Here is a 19,044-nt window from a genome sequence, read left to right as displayed (position 1 = left end):
TCAACTTGCAGCAAGGAAAGTTCAGGTTAGATCAGGGGCAGGCAATTATTTTGGGCAGAGGGCCACTTAACAAGGTTTGGTGAGCTGTTGAGGGCCACATGGGTAGCTTCACCCCTTAACAGTTGCCCTAACCCCTGGTTGCCATCTTGGGACCAGAAGTCCCACCCTTAACACCAGAAGTCCCTCCCCTTGCCCTCCAGAAATACTCCTTTTGGGAGGGGAGGGGGTTGCCATCTTAGAACCAGAAAAAAAACAAATCATACACTAAAAGTCAAACACCTACTATAACATTTTTTAATTTTAATACAAAAAATATTGTTGTCATGATTTGTGTTTGAGTACTGTGTATAGAGGTGATTCCATAATAACTCAAAAAGAAATTCTTAGTCTTTTTTATTGTGGAGGGGGGTGTGGTTCGCTCTGTGTGTGAGTGTATGGTAGGATGTGTAGCGAAGTATGGGGGGTGTGCATGGTGGGGTGTGGGGGAGTGTGTATGGTGGAATGGGGGGGTGTAGTGGAGTGTATTAGGCTGTAGGGGTGTGGCTGTGGGGGGCATAGGGTATGTTGGGGGGTTGTGTGGCATTTTTGGGGTGTGTGAGTATGTATGGTGGGCAGGGATGGCCTATCCTATCCTGTGGAACCTGTGGCCACAGGGGGCCCCATAGCCAAGGGGCCCCCTGCAGCCATGAACATTCAAAATCAGTGCTGTAGCAAGGCAGGGCAGGCAGTTGCCAACACTCCATGTTACCACCACCGCCAGCTTCACATCTGGCCACTTGCCACCCCCACCTCAACTGCCGATGTCAACGCTGGCTTCTTCCTGCCAGGGGTCCCCAAAACTATTTCTTTCAGGGGGCCCCAAAAAATTGTGGGCTAGCCCTGATGATGAGTGGATATGGGGTGGGGTGTATGGTGGGATGTGCAGTGTGTATAGGAAGGGGTGGGAGGGGGTGGGGGGAGTTTGTGAGGGAATGTTGCTGTGTGGCTCTGTCGCTGTGTGGAGTCATAGGGTATGTTGTGGGAGCATATTTTGCCTGCCCCTGGGTTAGATATTAAGAAAAACTTTCTCACTAGGAGGGTAGTAAAGCACTGAAACAGGCTACCCAGGGACATTGTGGAATCCCCATCCTTGGAGGTTTTTAATGCCCGGCTAGACAAAGCCTTGGCTGGGACGATCCACTTGAAGATGTTCCTGCTTTGAGCAAGGGGTTGAGCTAGATGACCTTCTGAGGTCCCTTCCAACCCGAATTTTCTATGATTATATGATTCTGTGAATCAGATGCAACATCAAATGAGCTTTCTTTGTTATATATAAACCATCTCACTATTTACGTAACAAGGACAAGAGGAAGTTAATTATGTGACAGTTAATATAAAGTTGCACAATATTAGCAATACATCCCAGAAGAAGCTTATAATTTCAACCATTTAAGAATCAGCAGAAGCTTACGCTATTGAGAGGATAGTATAAACCAACATCTTTTGCTGCACGGTTTCCAACAATCAACACTTCCTTAAAGTTTTAAGTCTTGAAACTGCTTCTAGAAGAAAATAGTTTCAACAGCAAAATATTGAGTAGAGCATATAGATGGAAAATTAAAACAAGCTAGAGGCATACACAATTAAGTACTTCTAAATGTAGGCTTCTTTTAAGATTGAACTATAGTACAGGAAAGTTTGCAATGCCCTGTAATTATAAGATTATACATAGTAATGTTATTATTATACCAGCTTTGTGTCAATATAATGTTTCCCTCCCTAAACAAAGTAAAGAAATTAACCACAATACCTAAATATGCGATCACGAGGACAAATTGCATGGGTTTGTCCATGTACTCCATTTCCTCCATCTCCCAATTTTTTTTTAATCTTAGATTTCCAGTAAAATCAGATCAGGTGGGCTCTCAAATTCAATACCTCAATGCAAAGATAGGCATAAAAGTTAAAACCAAGAAAATTCACTCAAAAATCTACACGAAGGGAATATGAAGAATCAACCAAAAAGTTCTTTGCTAATAATGTGGAAACATTTGGAAACATTCCAAAAGGGCATGTGTTGCTGTACAAATATTGAGCCACATTGTTTGGTTTGTACCAACACATAAGAAAACTGCACTGTCCTTTGCCTTACAAAACAAAAGATCCCATTGAACTTACCGATGCTGTTTTCTCTCATATGATGCAAACTCAAAATTCTCAAACAACTCAGCAGTTAATATTTGCTTTGTGTTCCAAAATATGATTCACTCTGATGGTTTCTAAACATGTTAAATTATTTAAGAAACTGCAAACTCTACTTTTGAAAAGGTTCACATGAACCTTGAAAATTCTTTTGTTGCATTATTTAGTATAGTTATAAATGTCAGGTTACTGTTCATAGAGGTACGTCTGTTTTGAATGGCATTTGCAGAATAATGTTTGCCAAAGTTCAGAGGAGTATTCCTGCTGCGGGCAGGTATTTTTTTCTTCATTGTGACATGTTTCTTTAATAGAGATGCTTCATCCTTGCTCTGTTTTCATTTTAGTGTCACCAATGGCAGTTCAGAAATGTTGCAGTTACATTTTTGATTGTTATTCTCACTATTTTTATTTATTATTTGTATTACCAGAGCACCCAGAAGCCCTAGGTGGAGGACCCCATTGTGCTGGGTGCAGTACAAACACAGCACACAAAAAAACAGACACTGTCCTGAAAAACTTGCAATCTAATTCTAATACAAGACACAACTTATATATACAGACAGGCAAACAAGAGAGTACAAGTAAACAGTAAACTTTAAAAAAATGTTTTCACAAACACTTAAACTCTGTGGTCTGGAATTACTATAATTAAAAACACTGAACAGAAGGAAAGAATAAACCCATTAAATCACTCAAGGCATTAGCTTCAAGGTATCTATAATTTGTTTTTCTTTTGAGCTCTTTTTTCTGAGTTAGGCGTTGACTTTAAAAATGATTAATATTCCCCAATAACTTTAACCTCTGGTTTGTATTTGTATAAGAAAAGAGAAGGCATTGCACAGGTTTCTCCCAGCCATGATTACTTTAAAGCTCATGTTAAAGAATGGGGGACCTATAGAAACTTGGTGTTTTAGGCCAATTATATTCCATCAGTTAGGATTTAGGTAAATGGATTTAGCTGACTAAGTGAGATCTTATTTTCCACTACTCTATTTCCAAAAACACTGTTAATACAAAAGGTGGGTGGATTCTGCTCCTCATTGTGTTTCCATGACTTTGACTTAAAGGTAAAATTACATTGTTACAGGAGTTAATTAATTGTGTTAATGGATTTTCAAATATATGAACAGGGTGGAATAGAATGACACTTCAGTGCCTTGGCCCATATACACACATGGCAATATACACCTAATAAGGGCAATAGAATCTGTGAGCTGTTAATGATATGTATTTTTTGTTAGAGAAAAAACTAGTTCAAGGGCAGTTACTCAAACTACAGTAAACAATTGTTTTTATATATCAACAGATCAGATCAAATTAGGCAAAAAACCCAAAAAACCCAACAACTCCAGGACTGACGTCATGCCAGCCTAGCTTGCCTAGAATGATTCATTATGAAGCTTCAAGATTTTAAAAAGAAACCACAATAACATACTATTAACTGCATTTGCATGTGTTTCGGGGCTGTATCTATTGAGCGCTCACTGATATAATGCAGCATGAAGTTTTAAGACACAACATACCTGCGAGTTCACTCTTTTGTTTGCCCTGGGGAAAGTGTTCTATGCAGCAGGGTTACCCAAAAGGGAGAGACCTAGAAATGAAAAATCACTAAGAGACAAGCAAAACAGGAATTCAACAAATGCCTGAAAAGAAACAGTTTCCACCTGCTAGATATGTTTGTGAACAGGGGCCAATATATTACTATTTAGTAACTGAAACTCTTAACTACTTTTCTAGGTCAAGGTAATTTCCTATCTGTGTTACTACAAAGCACAAAATAACTCAAGTTATTTTGGTTAATATTGATAAGAGTTCACAAAATTCTGTTTCTTCAAAAGTTTTTTTTTTATCTGACAAAGCTTCGTTGAGAATTTTCCAACTAGCTCTAATCAGCATCTCCTATACAGAATATAGACAGCATATTAAAGACATCTCTCCTGTTTGTTCTAACAGGCAATATAAAAAATGGTCTTTGTTCCAGGGAAGAGCTGAGAGTTGTTGAAACATTGAACATACGTCAGACTGAAAAACACAGATGGTTTTTATGATGATGGGAGTTTATCCCTGTGATTTAAATGCAACTATAAAACATGAATGTTACCTATTGAAAAACATTTATGAATCAGTATAGCTTCTGAAACCAAAACTATTGCTACTAGTAGATGTGGTATATGTAGTGCAGCAAATAAAATTACTTAAGAGCAGGTCTGACACTGATATTAAATATAACATTTGGGCATTTATAAGTTTCTGCAAATGCCGTTTGACACCTGCTCTTCTTCAACAGCCTGAGCAGACTCAGCCTGAGATGAATACTCTAGCAGTAAAGAAAAACATTAGTAAATGCGTGTGAAGTGTGAGCAGAAGTCTTCTTTTGAGCAAGACCCTTGGATACTTAGTACATATGTCATATTTTATTGTTTTGTATTTTTTTTAGGATTGACTTTGAGCTTAGTTTTCTGTGTAAGTCCAAAACAACTCCACAGCTGTCATTTGGGGTATCACAGATATATGTTAGTACCAACTGAACCAGGATGTGTTCAACACCATCTTTAAAAGGCATTTTAACTTAATTTGAGTACCAGTTTACAGGTTTCATGCCTTGATACTACACTGAGGATTATGCCAGTGAACACTTGTGTCCCACTGATAGCAAAGGCATTCCAGATGGATCCAAAAGTTCTCTCAGCACAGGTTCAGGTCTTTTCTGTGTACCCAAGGAGACTAGCTTTCTAGTCACGTATGTATGATCTGCTTTACTCTGTTAGTAACTCCTAGATGAGCAAATTGGCATGATTTTTTCCTTTCCTGCTTGGAATTGCTTTAAATTCTTTGTTCTTTACCTTTTCTTTTTTTTGAGATTATATGAAAAAAGTTGGATTTACAGTTCCTTTTATTCTCAAGTAATCTTGGAAAAACAGATAAAAAATAATTTAAAGCACTCAAAAGCAGGAAGGGAAAAGATGGTGTTCTTTTAAATCTGAGGTTCATTGTTCTGATTTTCTAGTTTCTGAGACTAATGCATACTCACTTTCTATTCTCAACTTCGGGCATTTTCACCTGTCCTCCCAGGGGAGAGATGCTTTATTTAAAACTGCTCTGAGAGCCAGTCTAATAAAAGTGCCTGGAGCATCTGATGTATCAGCATCCCCACTTCAAAATGGCAGCAGGGGCACTTTATCTAAAGCTCGTCTAAAGCTTTAGTTAAAGTGCCCCATATGCCATTTTGAAGCACAGGGACGTTGATATATGAGACACAGGGCTGGCTGGAGTGTGCTAATTAGTAAGGGTGTGCAAAGCAGGCTGTATTCGATTTGGATTCAGATTAAATCTGATTCAGGGGACAGTGATTTGATTCACTGATTCAGATCACTGTCCCAATTCGATTCGACTGAATCCAAATCTGAAGATTCGATTCTGATTCAGAGAAGAAGCAATTAGGCCATAGACATAGCTTTAAATGTTTTTTCTACATACCTCAAGGTACCAGGCGCAGCTCATGAACACTGAGATAGTGGGGCAGATGGAGCCTCCTGCAGGAGTGCAGGGGTCTCCCCATGTGCTTGGTGGCAGACCTGGAAGTGCACTAGAAGTACCTCCAGTCCACTTCCAGGTCCACTGCGGAGCATGTGGGGGACCCCCCAGACCCAGGCAATCAGCTGGGGGGGGACTCTGGATTCCCCCCCAGACCCAGGAGGCACCAGTCGCTGAGCTGGGTGGCGGTGGGGGTTCCCCATGCGCTCCGTGGCAGACCCAGAAGTGGATCAGAAGTGCTTCTGGTCCACTTCCGGGTCCACCACAGAACACGCTGGGGACCCCCCCACACACACACACATGCGTCCATGGCATGCTCCATCCACTCCACCATCTCAGTGTTCACGAACCAGCTGGTACCTTGAGGTATGTAGAAAAAACATATAAATCTGTGTCTATGTCTGAATCGGCAAATCTCTCTGAATCTCTCTAAGTTGAATGGGAGGCTTCCAGTTTGATTCAAAGAGATTAATGGGTCTCCTGATTTGGTTCAGATTTGGAGATTTGGCTGCCAAATCAGGCCAAATCTCCTCTGAATTGAAGCAGCAACCGAAGGTTCATACAGCCCTACTAATTAGCATGGTCCAGCAGACTCGATTATTTGAGTCTTGTCTGATGCACTGCAATTACAGCACATTGGAGCAGCCTCCTGGCTCATGCCTAGGCACTCTTTTTCCCCTAAACCTTTCTCTTCTGAAAAAGAAAGCTGAGATTCTTCTGCAGTATCTCAATTTCAGCAAAAGCAAGAACAGCGAGTATCACAAGATGCCATCCTGTTGGTAACACTGATTCAGAGTACCCATCACAAAAAATTGTTTGCTGTGGGAGTTTTTTGTATGTTATTTTCTCTCTTAATTCTCCAGCCAAGTTGGACAAAAACTAGCCTCAGTTCTCAGCTGGAAAGCTCAGAAAAGCCTAAGGGAAAATCATTTGTGTTGAACTGAACGCTTTGGAAGTCTAGTTTACAATGAACTAGGAGAAAACACATTCTTTTTTTTTCTCCCTAGTTTCATTAACTCTCCTGCTGTAGATCCTACAGAACAGAGCTGGAAGAAATCTTTGTTGTCCTCATTTTCCTCCATTTTAATTTCTCTTGTGATTTTAATTAAGTTTCTTCTTGTGAGCTTGTCTTCCATTTATTTATCTTTTAAAGAGATAAGAGCATACAGCAAGGCATCCAAAAACTCTTCCAGCTCTATTTTTAATGTTCACAGTCAAATTGGAGGCATACATTAAAAGGAACACAAAGAATGGTTGATTACTAATTCCTGTTAAACTAATACTGAGAGAATCTCTGATCAGAATTATACTAATTAATTCCACTTAATCACTGATTTCTACTGGAGCAGATTTGTGAGCACTTAGAGACTGTCAGTGTTAATGAAAAATCCTCACCATTTGTGCTTGCATACTTCAATGTATTGTCAAAGACTTGTAGACAAAAGTAACATTTAAACCTTTAGGGTATGTTTGAACTAAAAAGGGAATTATCTTCTTTTGATATTAATTACTATTTTGGAAGCATTAAATTACAAGAAATGTTTACTAATCTATGTAAAACTTTTCCTTGAAGGGAAATCTTTTTATCACTTTGCAGCATGATTTCAAAGCTCAGTTCAGTGCTTGACAGATTTTGTTAAGCTTGTTTTTGATAATTGGACACAAAAAGTTGCTTATGGCCATTTGGATGGAACGATTTTACTTCCGCAGAGCTTCTAAAAACCATCAATCTTAAACACATCACTCAATCTGCTGAGCCAGCATGACAATTTTGATAGCCTATTACAATAGTTTAAATTTCAGATTTGGAAGATTCCAGTAGACATTTCAGAGTTATATTACCTTGAAAGCTGAAGTTTCACCAGGGTTTGTCTTTGATTTCAGGTCATCATTAGTTAATGCAAATAACCCATGGTGATTTCTTTCATATTAACTTTAACCCAGGAACTTTTGAAGTGCATCTTTCTTTTGCCCTTCTTTATTTATAACTCTACTGGACAGTTCAAGAGACATTTATGTGAATCATTGAGTACTGTTTCTCAATAATTCAATTAATAAATAAATGAAACAGTGAATAATAGGTATAGTAGTTGTTTGATTAAAAGGAAGTCAGTGGGAATCTTGTAGAAAAATAATAATGTTTGATTTTATTAAAAAGAAAGTGTAAAAGAAACGCATATTGTGAATTCTCTCTGTTCTTTTTTTTTCTTTGAAATGATAATAGGAATATGTGAAAGGAAGAAAGCTGGATTAGGAATGGGCAAATAGAGGAAAAAATGCTTGTGGATATTACAGGAAATTAGAAGCCAAGTTTTGACTTGCCATGTTTGCACCCTTCTGCATTTTAATCTCATAAATATTCATCTGGATGAAGGTTTGTTTCTAGGGAAACGGATGCTAAAAAAATTTAAACTGAGTCTGTATTGTTTAAATCAGTTTAATCAAAAAAGAAGAAGCATATTACCTGTCTAAACTATGGTCTATAACTAGAAAATTGTGCAGTAATATAATAGTTGGAGTAACAGAAGTACTGCCCACCTCCTTATACAGGGTTGCACAACTTTACAGAGATGATCTATATTTAGCAGCACTCCTAATGTGACCTGGCCCATTAAACTAGCAGAATATGCTGCTTTTTTCCTACAGAAGAACACAGAAGTTCAAGAGACTAAGTACTGATTTCCACTCATCAAACAGGAAGTTACTTGTTTTTATACTTTGTATTAAAGGACGATATATCTGAGAACCTGATCTAAAATCAATTGAAATCAAAGGGAAGACACCCATAAACTTCTGAGGCAAGTATTGGGTAAGATTTTTGTAGTTTCTTTTTTACAAGATTTATAATTCTATTCCAATTTTTAACATGAACTTTACCTTCTGTGTTTAGTAAATCTTGAGCTAAACACTGACTACTGTTGACTACATAGTTTCATTGACTTCAAAGGCTTTAACCAGTTTACACCAGCAAACAATCTTGTCCCCTATTTTTCAAATCAGAGCACTCATGTCTTAGATTGCTGGTTGGAAACTTAAACTATCTGGAGGTAAGAAGCCGTGAAGGAAGGATATCCATTCCCATGCTTTTCTAGAATTCTCATTTAAAACAGGAGGGGTCAATGAACTCTTCTTCCACTATGGGTGTGTACAAAGGTTCAGATCAGCTGGCTGAAGTTCAACTGCTTGATTTTCAAACAGCTTAACCTGTGCAACCTATACAAAGAGCTGTCTGCATGTTCTGCAAACAAACAGCCTGCAATGCTAAAAGCATCCAGCCAGGGATACCAGAACATGTATCCCAGCATCCTTTGGGACACAGCTGACAGCAGTCTGAGACACAGTTCAGGGCTGACTGGCTGGTTCCCCAAGGGAACACCCCCAGCTTTTCTCCCCCCAACAATACCCCCTCCTTCCCCTAACTTGCAGGCTGTTAGACAGCAGATCTTTTTTGTCTCTCATGCCTGTCAGTCTCCTCTCCAGCAGCCAAATAGATCTTTACCCCTGTGGGACCAACTCAGATCCAGCACAGATCTTCACTCTTCAGCAGGCCCTTCAAGTAGGGTCTGTAGTGGTGGCATCTGGGGAGCCAGGAATAGTATGGGTAAGTCAGGCAGTATCCATGTAGGAGGGTGGGTCCAGGGTCTCTCCTATCTCCATAGGAGTCAAGGGTCTGCACGGGGGCACTGATGTGCTCTAGGTAGGGTCCATGGTAGGTAAGGTGGAACTGGGTGGGGCTTTACCTCAGCTGTAATAGGGAACCTGTTTTGATAAACAGTGCCACCAGATCTGATCAGACATAATATTATACTTAGATACCAACCTTTCCGTCATCCCACACCTTTTTTTCACTATCTAGGGAATTCTGGCAGGCAAAAGTCACATACCAGCAAATCCAAGGTCAAGAGCTGAAATTATTATTTTAGTGGGCAATATGGTAGAATTATATAGATTAAATGAGTATTTCAGGTACATGGTTGAATTTTACCACACTTTTCTTGCCTACTAAATTGCTACAAGGGTGCAGCAGTATCTATCTCTTTAAAAAGAGCAATATAAATGTGTTTGACAGCCAACAACGACCTTCTTGCATGATGCAGACACAGCCCTACTTTATTTTCCCATGTGTGTAGAAACAGTTCTTTCTAATATTTTCCTCATTAAGCAAGGCATCTTTAAACTTTATGGACATTAATAAATTCAACTAATCCTGAGAGGTCAATAACTATTATTTTCACTTAGTTTTGCAGATGGAGATCCTAAGACACAAAAAGGACAAGTAACATGCCCATTTCTCTACAATAAAGCTTTTGACAGAGCTAGAACTGGGACTTAGATCTCCCTATTCTGATTAAGGATTTAAATAACACTCACATATTAATACATGAACATACAGTACATGTTTACAGAATGTGCAGATAATGCAGTTCTGTGATTAAAGAAGAGGTGCTATAAGTATTTTGGCCAGAAATGACAGACCAAGGAATATGTGGATTTACAGTTAACTGGTCAGGTGGGACTTTTAACAGAAGATGCAAAGAAGATACAGCTACTAAACAACTAATTTGCCTTAGTCCTGACAAAAAAAATTAAGATGTAGCCAGGCACCTAATAAAAATTTCCTACATAAGGAAGAGGACAGGCTGAGTGATGAGAAAAGGGACAGTCAGAGAGCTTTTGACAGGTCTACATGAATTCAAGTCAGCAAGACTGATGAACTTCATCCCAGAGTACTAAAAGAACTAGAGAAAGAGATCTTGGAGCCCTTGGCAACGATATTCATGAAGTCATGGGAGACAGGTCAATGTAGTTCCCCTCTTTAAAAAATGCAGTAAGCAAGGTCTGGGGAGCTACACAGCAGTTAGCCTCAACTCAATACCTATGAAGTTACTGGAGTGTATCTTAAGGAAGTCCATTTCCAAGCATCTGGAAGAAAAGGCTGATCACAGGCAGTCAGCATGGATTTACTAAAAACAAATTGTGGCAAACAAATTTGATCTTCTTTGACAGAGTAATTACTTCATTAATGAAGGAAATGCTGCAGATATAGAATCACAGAATCATAGAAAATTAGGGTTGGAAGGGACCTCTGGAGGTCATCTAGTCCAACCCCCTACTCAAAGTAGAACCATCCCCAACTAGATCATCCCAGCCAAGGCTCTGTCTACCTGGGTCTTAAAAACCTCCAAGGATGGAGATTCCATAACCTCTATGGGTGAGCTGTTCCAGTGCTTTACCACTCTCCTAGTGAGAAAATTCTTCCTAATATCTAACCTAAACTTCCCTTGCTGCAACTTGAGACCATTGCTCCTGCTTCTGTTATCTGCCACCACTAAGAACATTCTAGCTCCATCCTCTTTGGAACCACTATTAGACACTCGCCATCTTGTCCACAATCTTTCTGTAGTGGGAGGCCCAAAACTGGACACAGTACTCCAGATTTGGCCTCACCACTGTGGAATAGAAGGGAAGAATCACTCCTCTCGATTTGCTGGCAATATTCCTACTAATGCAGCTCAGCATACCATTAGCCTTCTTGGCAATAGGGGCACATGGTGGACTCACTCCAACTTATTGTCCACTGTAACCCCCAGGGCCTTTTCTGCAGAACTGCTGCTTAGCCAGTTAGTGCATGGGCGTCTTCCATCCAAAGTGCAGGACTTTGCACTTGTCCTTGTTGAACTTCATGAGATTTCTTTTGGACCAATCAACCAATTTGTCTAGGTCACTCTGAATCCTAGCTCTAACCTGCAGCATATCTACTACTCCCCAGAGCTTGGTGTCATCCGTGAACTTGCTTAGGGTGCAATCCATCCCATCTTCCAAATCGTTAATGAAAATACTGAACAAAACCAACCCCAGGACCGACCTCTGGGGCACTCCACTTGATATCAGCTGCCAATAAGACCCTGAGCCATTGATCACTACCCATTGAACCCAGTGATCCAGGCAGCTTTATATCCACCTCAGAGTTCATTCAACAAACCCATAGTTCCTTAGCTTGCTTGCAAGAATGCTGTGGGAGACCATATCAAAAGCCTTGCTAAAGTCAAAGAATATCTTCATCCACAGAGCCAGTTATGTTCTCATAGAAGGTAATCGGGTTGGTCAGGCATGACTTGCCCTTGGTGAATCCATGCTGACTGTTCCTCACCATTTTCTTCTCCAAATGCTTAGAAACAGATACCTTGAGGACCTGCTCCATGATTTTTCTAGGATCTGAGGCAAAGCTGATGGGTCTGTAGTTGTCTGGATCCTCCTTCTTCCCTTTCTTAAAGATGGACACTGTATTTGTCCTTTCCCAGTCATCTGGAACCTCTCCCAGTTGCCACAAATTCTCAAAGATAACAGTCAGTGGCTCTGCTGACCCTGAACTGTGTTGCCCAGTGCAGTAGTCTGGGAGCTGATCTTGCCTGTGAAGACCAAGAAAAAAAAACATTGAGTACTTCAGTCTTTTTCTTATCATCTGTCAATAGGTTGCCTCCTCCATTCAGTAATGGAGCCATACTTTCCCTGACCTTCCTCTTGTTATTAATATACTCATAGAAAACCTTCTTGTTACCCTTCATGTCCCTTGCATGCCGCCCCCAGTTGCGCTTTGGCCTTCCTGATTTCATCCCTGCATGCCCAAACAATATTCTTATACTCCTCCCTAGTCATCTGTCCAAGCTTCCATTTCTTGTAAGCTTTCTTTTTGTGTTTAAGCTCACCAAAGAGTTCTCTGCTAAGCCAAGCTGGTCACCCTCCATATTTGCTATTCTTCCTGCACATCACAATGGTTTGTTCCTGTGCCCTCAATAATGTTTCTTTAAAATATAATCAGCTCTCTTGGACTCCTCTCCCCCTCACAGCAGCCTCCCAGGGGATCCTACCCATCAGTTCCTTGAGGGAGTCAAAGTCTGCTTTTCTGAAGTCCAGGGTCCTTACTCTGCTGCTCTCCTTTCTTCCTTTTGTCAGGATCCTGAAGTCAATCATCTCATGGTCACTGCTGCCTAAGTTGCCATCCACTTCTACCTCCCTCACCACTTCTTCCCTGTTTGTGAGCAACAGGCCAAGAAAATCTTGGACCCTAGTTGGTCTTTCCAATGCTTGCAACAGGAAGTTGTCCACAGCTCTCTCCAAAAACTTCCTATGCACTGCTGTATTGCACTCCCAGCAGATATCAGGGTGATTGAAGTCCCACATGAGAAACAGGGCCTGTGATCTGGAAACTTCTGCTAGTTGTCTGAAGAAAGCCTCATCTACCTTATCCTCCTGGTCTGGTAGTCTATAGCAGACACCCACCATGACATCACCCTTGTTGCTCTCCCCTCTAACGTTAACCCAGAGACTTTCAACAGGCCTATCTCCAATTTCATACTAGAATGCTGAGAAATCATACATATAATGTAACAACTCCTCCTCTTCTCCCCTGCCTGTCCTTCCTCAACAGTTTGTACCCATCCTTGAGCATGAGTAGACAAAACGTGGGCCTTAAATTGATGTGGTGTGTTTTTAAAAACACTGCTTCAATTTAGCGCCATTTAAACCCCCATGTCATGCACATACCCTGCTGACTTACCTGCCTCTCCAGCAGTGGTGAGGGGAGGGTGAACTTCCAGCAGGTAGAGCAGTCCCTGGGCTGCAGGGGGGCTGGTGCTTCCCTCCGTAACAGTGGTGGCCCCCCACAGGTGGCACCTCCCCACAGGCACCAAGCTTGGTTGGTCCTGGAGTCATGGAGAAAAGCACCAGGCCCTCATGTAGCTCAGGTGGGCAGGCAGGCTCCAGAGAAGGTTGCATCTGTGCCACGCAGTAACTTTTTAATGCCACGCACCTGCCCGGAGAAGAGCTGGGCTGCGGCTTCCTGTAAACTTTGGGCATGGAGCAGGGTGGAGACAACAGGGCTGGCGTGAAACATTTGCCACTGCAGCTGTGGAGAGAAGCATGAGGCCCCCATGCAGCTTAGGTGGGAAGGCAGGCTCCGGGCAAGGTTCCCTCTAAGCTGCATGTGTGTGTGGCTGCGCACAATAAAAAGTGTTGCTGTGCAGTAACTTTTTAATGCCACGCACCTGCCTGGAGAAGAGCTGGGCTGCAGCTTCCTGTAAACTTTGGCCATAGAGTGGGGTGGATGCAGCAGGGCTGGTGCAAAACACTTACCAGCGGTAAGTTACTGCTTGGCTCTGCAGGAGCCACTCTGCTCCACTCACTATGCCAGCATCCCCACGGGGGGGGGGAGAGTGGCACGGTGCAGGCAGTGGCTCCTCCCTGAAGCAAGATGGGGGCAGGGGCTGAGGCACAGCCAGGCATCACATGGGCTCCACCTGCTCCAGGGAACTGCTCCGTTCCTCAGCCCCTTCGAACAAGCTTCTCCCTGAGCCCCAACACCATGTGCTTCCCCAGCCAGGGCAGTTAGAGGAATGGAGAACCTGCCTTGAGAGGAGATTGATGGGTCATAGCCCCAGGCTGCAGGACTTCTGCTGGTCACCTGAAGGAGCAAGAAAGAGCTTGCCCCTCTCAGCTTTAAGCCCTGGACATTTGCCACAGCCAGAGGTGGGAGATGGGCTGGGATAGGGGGTGCTGGTGCCCCTGGATGTATTGAGAGACTTCCCAGGTACAACGACTGTAGGGTTTTGCCTGCCTCTAGCATGGGGCATGGTCAGCTGTCTAGGTCTGTTTGAACACATCTTGCTCAAGAAACACCCTGCCACTGCCATGGAAAAAGTTTCGGTGCTCCCATTATATGTCCTGCTCCCATCCCGTGGCCCACAGTGGGGTTTTGGGCCAGTGGCTTCACCGGCTCTACAGTGTGCGAAAGGGGCTGGAGTAGATATTGTGGACCCCTTTGCACAGTTCTCTGCCAGCATGTGCAGGGGCCCCACCTGGGATTTCCCAGCAGGTCCCTTCTAGTCTTATGCTCTTAAATGCAGGAATTCCCCATGTCCAGCTTCCAAAGAGGAGCCACTGAGAACTGAAGAGCTGGGAGCCTCATTCTAACTGTACCAGCAAAGTGGGACAGGCTTAAGGGTAGACACTGATACTCTGACCCACTGGGAAGCTTTGGCCAAGCTACTGGGGTGGACCAAAACAGTGCATGCTGAAAGGGAGAGGCATGATCATTTCATGAACAGACCAAAGCAGCGTGCACTCATGGATCGCTACACCAAAGAGGGAACATTGGCTCTGGGGAGGCAGGCAGGAAGATCAGGCTTGCCACTTTTTTTTTCCCCTCTCTTGAGCAGAGCCTGCAATACACCACCAAGATGTGCAAACACTGAAACTATTACAGTGGTGCAAAAGCATTTAGCCTGCTTTAAAGTGTTGTGCACACACGTCCCTCATTTCATCTACACACAGCCCATGACAGTACTCCACAGTCATGGAATCTATCCCACCAATTCTCAGTTTCTAGACTGTGTGAAGACTTCCAGTTCTTCCTGCTTGCTTCCCATGCTCTGTGCATTCATGTACAGGCACCTGAAGCACCTGAGATAACTAGCTGATTGTTCTATTTTCTCAGAAATAATGAGAAGTCCTCCATTGTTGCCCCCTTCTGTTTGTGCTTCCTGCAGCTCTCCTGCTTCTCCACTTATCTCAAGTCTTTAGTCTCCATCTCCTGGGTGAACCCAATTTAAAGCCCTCCTTGCTTGGTTACTGAGCCTGTCTGTAAAGATGCTCTGTCCTCTCTTCACAAGATGGATCTTTTCTCTTCCTAGAAATTCTTCTTCTTGGAACAATATATCTTGGTCGCAGAAGCCAAATCCCTGCTGGCTGCAAAGCTATACATTTATCTACAGCAGGGGTTCCCAAAGTTTATGTGCCCAAAGGCACACTCAAATTTAAAAGAAAAAGAAGCAAGTGTCAGTATGAATATTAAAGTATTTAGATCAATAGATACTAAAGTATTTAGATCAATCCAATCAATCCCCTGTGGGCACCTGAATAAACCTTGGGGGGTGCTATGATGCCCGCAGGCACCACCTTGGGAACTGTTGATCTACAGGATGTATCTGCTCCTGCTCAAGCCCTTCCCCTTAACCTGAAGGATTGAGGAGAACACCATCTGTGCTGCCATCACCCTCACTCTTTCACTCAGAGCCCTGTAGTCACTCTTGATCTGCTCAGGGTCACCTCTGGCAGTATCATTGGTGCTCACATGGATGAGCAGCATGTGGTAGTAGTCATAGAATCAGACAAGGCTTGGTAATCATTCCATGACATCTTGGATTTGGGTTCCAGGCAAAAAGCAGACCTCCAAGGACAACAATTCAGGCCAGCAGATGGATCCCTCAATCCCCCACAGAAGGGAGTCTCTAACTACCAGCACCCATCACTTCTTCATGGCAATCCAAAAATCTGCTGGCAACACTCTGTCATGGTGTGGATGGCCATGATACCCCTAAGGCTCCATGAGCATGCCAATCCTGCCCCACGGACACCCTCATTCTCGCCTGCCATGTCTTGCTGGTAATTCTAATAAATTGGGAAGCTGCTCTCAAGACTGTATTCTGGACACAATCTTCATGGACCCCACTGAACCCTGTGGGTTCTTAGACCCCTTTTGGATCCTGCTTCAAAATGGATGTCTCACAGGACATCCTCAGCCTTATGGGCTAGATGTATGGCTCCAAAACCACCCCTTTACCACACCCCAAGCCTCACAGATGGTATTTAAACATTGTCTCTCCTGGGGCCTTGCTATAGCTCAGCCTCTTGTCCTCACAAGGCTCTCCACAAACCCATCTCCATGCCCCACACTGGTGAGGGGGTCTGTGCCTTGTAGGACAGGGTATCTGGTGAGCTGCTGGAGCCCTTTAATCCTACCCAGAGTAAAACAGACAGTCAAGCCTCTCTGGTGAGCTTCTTCTCTGAGAGCTCTTTGCCTCTTGCCTGCTGAAAGAAAACTAGCCTCTAGTCTGGCTCTTAGGGCCCTCTCCCTAGGCAGTTTCTGCTCTTAAAGGAGCAGGCACCTTAGTGCCCTGCGACACGGTAATACTAATGCATCCTAGAATGCTGTTAGCCTTTTTTGCAACAACAGCACACTATTGGCTCATATTTAGCTTATTGTCCACTGCAACCCCCAGGTCCTTCTCTGCACAGTTCTGCTTAGCCAGTCAGTCCTCAGCATGTACTGGTGTATAGGATTGTTCTGTCCTAAGTGCAGGACTTTGCACTTGTCCTTGTTGAACCTCATGAGATTTCTTTTGGCCCAATCCTCCAATTTGTGTAGGTCACTCTGAATCCTAGTCCTACCTTCCAGCATGTCTACTGAACACCACAGCTTGGTGTCATCCGCAGACTTGCTGAAGATGCACTCTATCCCATCTTCCAGGTCATTAATGAAGATATTGAACAAAACTGTCCCCAGGACTGACCCCTGGGGCACTCTACTTGATACCAGCTTCCAACTGGACATCAAGCCATCAATTACTGCTCTCTGAGCCTGACAATCCAGCCAATTTTCTATCCACTCTAGGCTGCCTATACATATGCTTATTTACATTCTAATTACAATGCATCAGAGCAGACTTGATTAAGTCTGCTCCACATTCTAATTAGAATGTTCCAGTGTTGCCTCACCATCATGTGTATTAAGCCTCCACATTTTAAAAGGGCCATGCTGGCACTTTATCTAAACCTCATCAACTATGCTTTAAAGCATCCCATAGCCATTTAAAAATGTGGGGGGGGGGGGCTTAATACATGTGATGGTGAGTGATTTTAATTAGAGCAGCTGTCCAGGAACTGCTGTAATGAAAATGACCCCCCCCATATACATACACACCCAAGCATGGGTATAGGCAGCCGTACAGTACATTCACACAACCTGGAATTCCTTAGCTTGCTTGCAAGAATTTTGTGGGAGACCATATCAAAAGCTTTGCTAAAGTCAAGGTATATCATGTTCACTCCTCTCCCTACAACCACAGTTTCAGTCATAGCCAACTAGTAGGGGGTGCACATGCCCCCCCTGACAGGGCCAGTGTCCCCCCCCAGAGGCTGACACTGATGCTGTCAGCAGGGCTTGTGCTCCCCCTGACAGGGCTGCCATCACCAGTAGCTTCTGTGGGTGCCCTCCACCAGATTCAGGAGGCACCAGGCACTCAAGGTTTCAGTTATCTCATCAGAGAAGGCAATCAGTTTGGTCAGGCATGACTTGCCCCGGGTGAATCCATGCTGACTGTTCCTAATTACTTTCTCCAAGTACTTAGAAATCAGTTTTTTGAGGACCTGCTCCATGATTTTTCCAGGGACTGAGGTGAGACTGACTGATCTGTATTTCCCCAGATCCTCCTTATTCACTGTCTTAAAGATGGACGCTATATTTGGCCTTTTCCAATCCCAAAACACAGGAGGCAATACTGCCTCTGTGATTGGCACTAGTTAGGTCTCATCTGGAGTGCCCTTATGCAGTTTTGGGCTCTACATTTTAAAAAGGATGTGGAGAAGATAGAAAGGGCCCAGAGGCAAGCGACAAAAATGATAAAGGGTTTGGAAGGCAAATCACACAAGAAGAGGCTGCAGGAAATAGGCATGTTCAGCTTGTGGAAAAGGCACTTCATAGCACATCATAGCAGTCTTAAAATACCTAAAGGGGTAAATACCTAAAGGGGTTCCACAGAGAAGATGGAAAACACCTTTTCCCTCTTGCTGCAGAGAGCAGAATGCAGAACAATGGCTTGAATTTGCAGCAAAGTAGGGTTAGATTGGAGATTAGGAAAAACTTCTTCACTATTATAACAATGAAGCAGTGGACTAGATTGCCATGGGAAGTTGTGAAACCTATGCTAGCAAATCTCATTGTGTAGTTGATTTGCTTTTGAATGCAAGAAAGAGAAGCCTAAGAGCATACCCATAACCACTGAGTCAGTCTCCCAATCCAGAGCAGCATTCTAAGGGGAAAATATACAGAGCACCTTCCATCTCTTTTAACTGTGCATTAGTTTATTCTAGCCTGATTACAGCCTTGTTAAAATATATTCCATAAAGATATGCAGCAATTTTAGATTCTGGGTGAAAACTGAGAAAAATGCAGAATAACCTTAGGAAAAAACACTTTTTTAGAAAGTCATTTAAAAGGAAATAAAAAAAATATCAAGAGCTTTTTTGTCATTTATACCTACAGTGGAGTCACATCATATGCGCATTTAACTTACACCAATTCATCATACGCTTAAGCCCCAGAGTGCCAGTTGTTTGGATTCAGCCTGCAGCTGCCCCCCGCAGCGCAGCACATGGGGCCAAGCAGCTACATTGGGAGCAGTCCTGCTGGGAAGCTGTGCACGCTGACCGGGCGGGAGTTTGGTGCAGGCTGCCCTGGGTGGGAGGGAGGGACTGTACCACTGATGTGGG

At 43.0% G+C, this 19,044-nt stretch overlaps 1 long non-coding RNA gene across 1 annotated transcript; it reads right to left on the bottom strand.

Annotated features, from left to right (window-relative positions):
- Positions 1-6,694: 6,694 nt before the first annotated feature.
- LOC109300980 lies at positions 6,695-18,445 on the bottom strand. The gene is made up of 3 exons (XR_002098381.1): positions 18,328-18,445; positions 10,996-10,999; positions 6,695-6,707 (listed from the first exon to the last, which is right to left on the bottom strand). It is a non-coding gene; the product is annotated as an uncharacterized LOC109300980 (long non-coding RNA).
- Positions 18,446-19,044: the final 599 nt, after the last annotated feature.

This window comes from Gavialis gangeticus, unplaced genomic scaffold (genome assembly GCF_001723915.1).
Source record: "Gavialis gangeticus isolate Ggan-Ray unplaced genomic scaffold, GavGan_comp1, whole genome shotgun sequence".
NCBI lineage: Eukaryota > Metazoa > Chordata > Crocodylia > Gavialidae > Gavialis > Gavialis gangeticus.
Note: the sequence above shows the minus strand (reverse complement) of the source record. Positions and strands in the feature narration are given on the sequence as shown.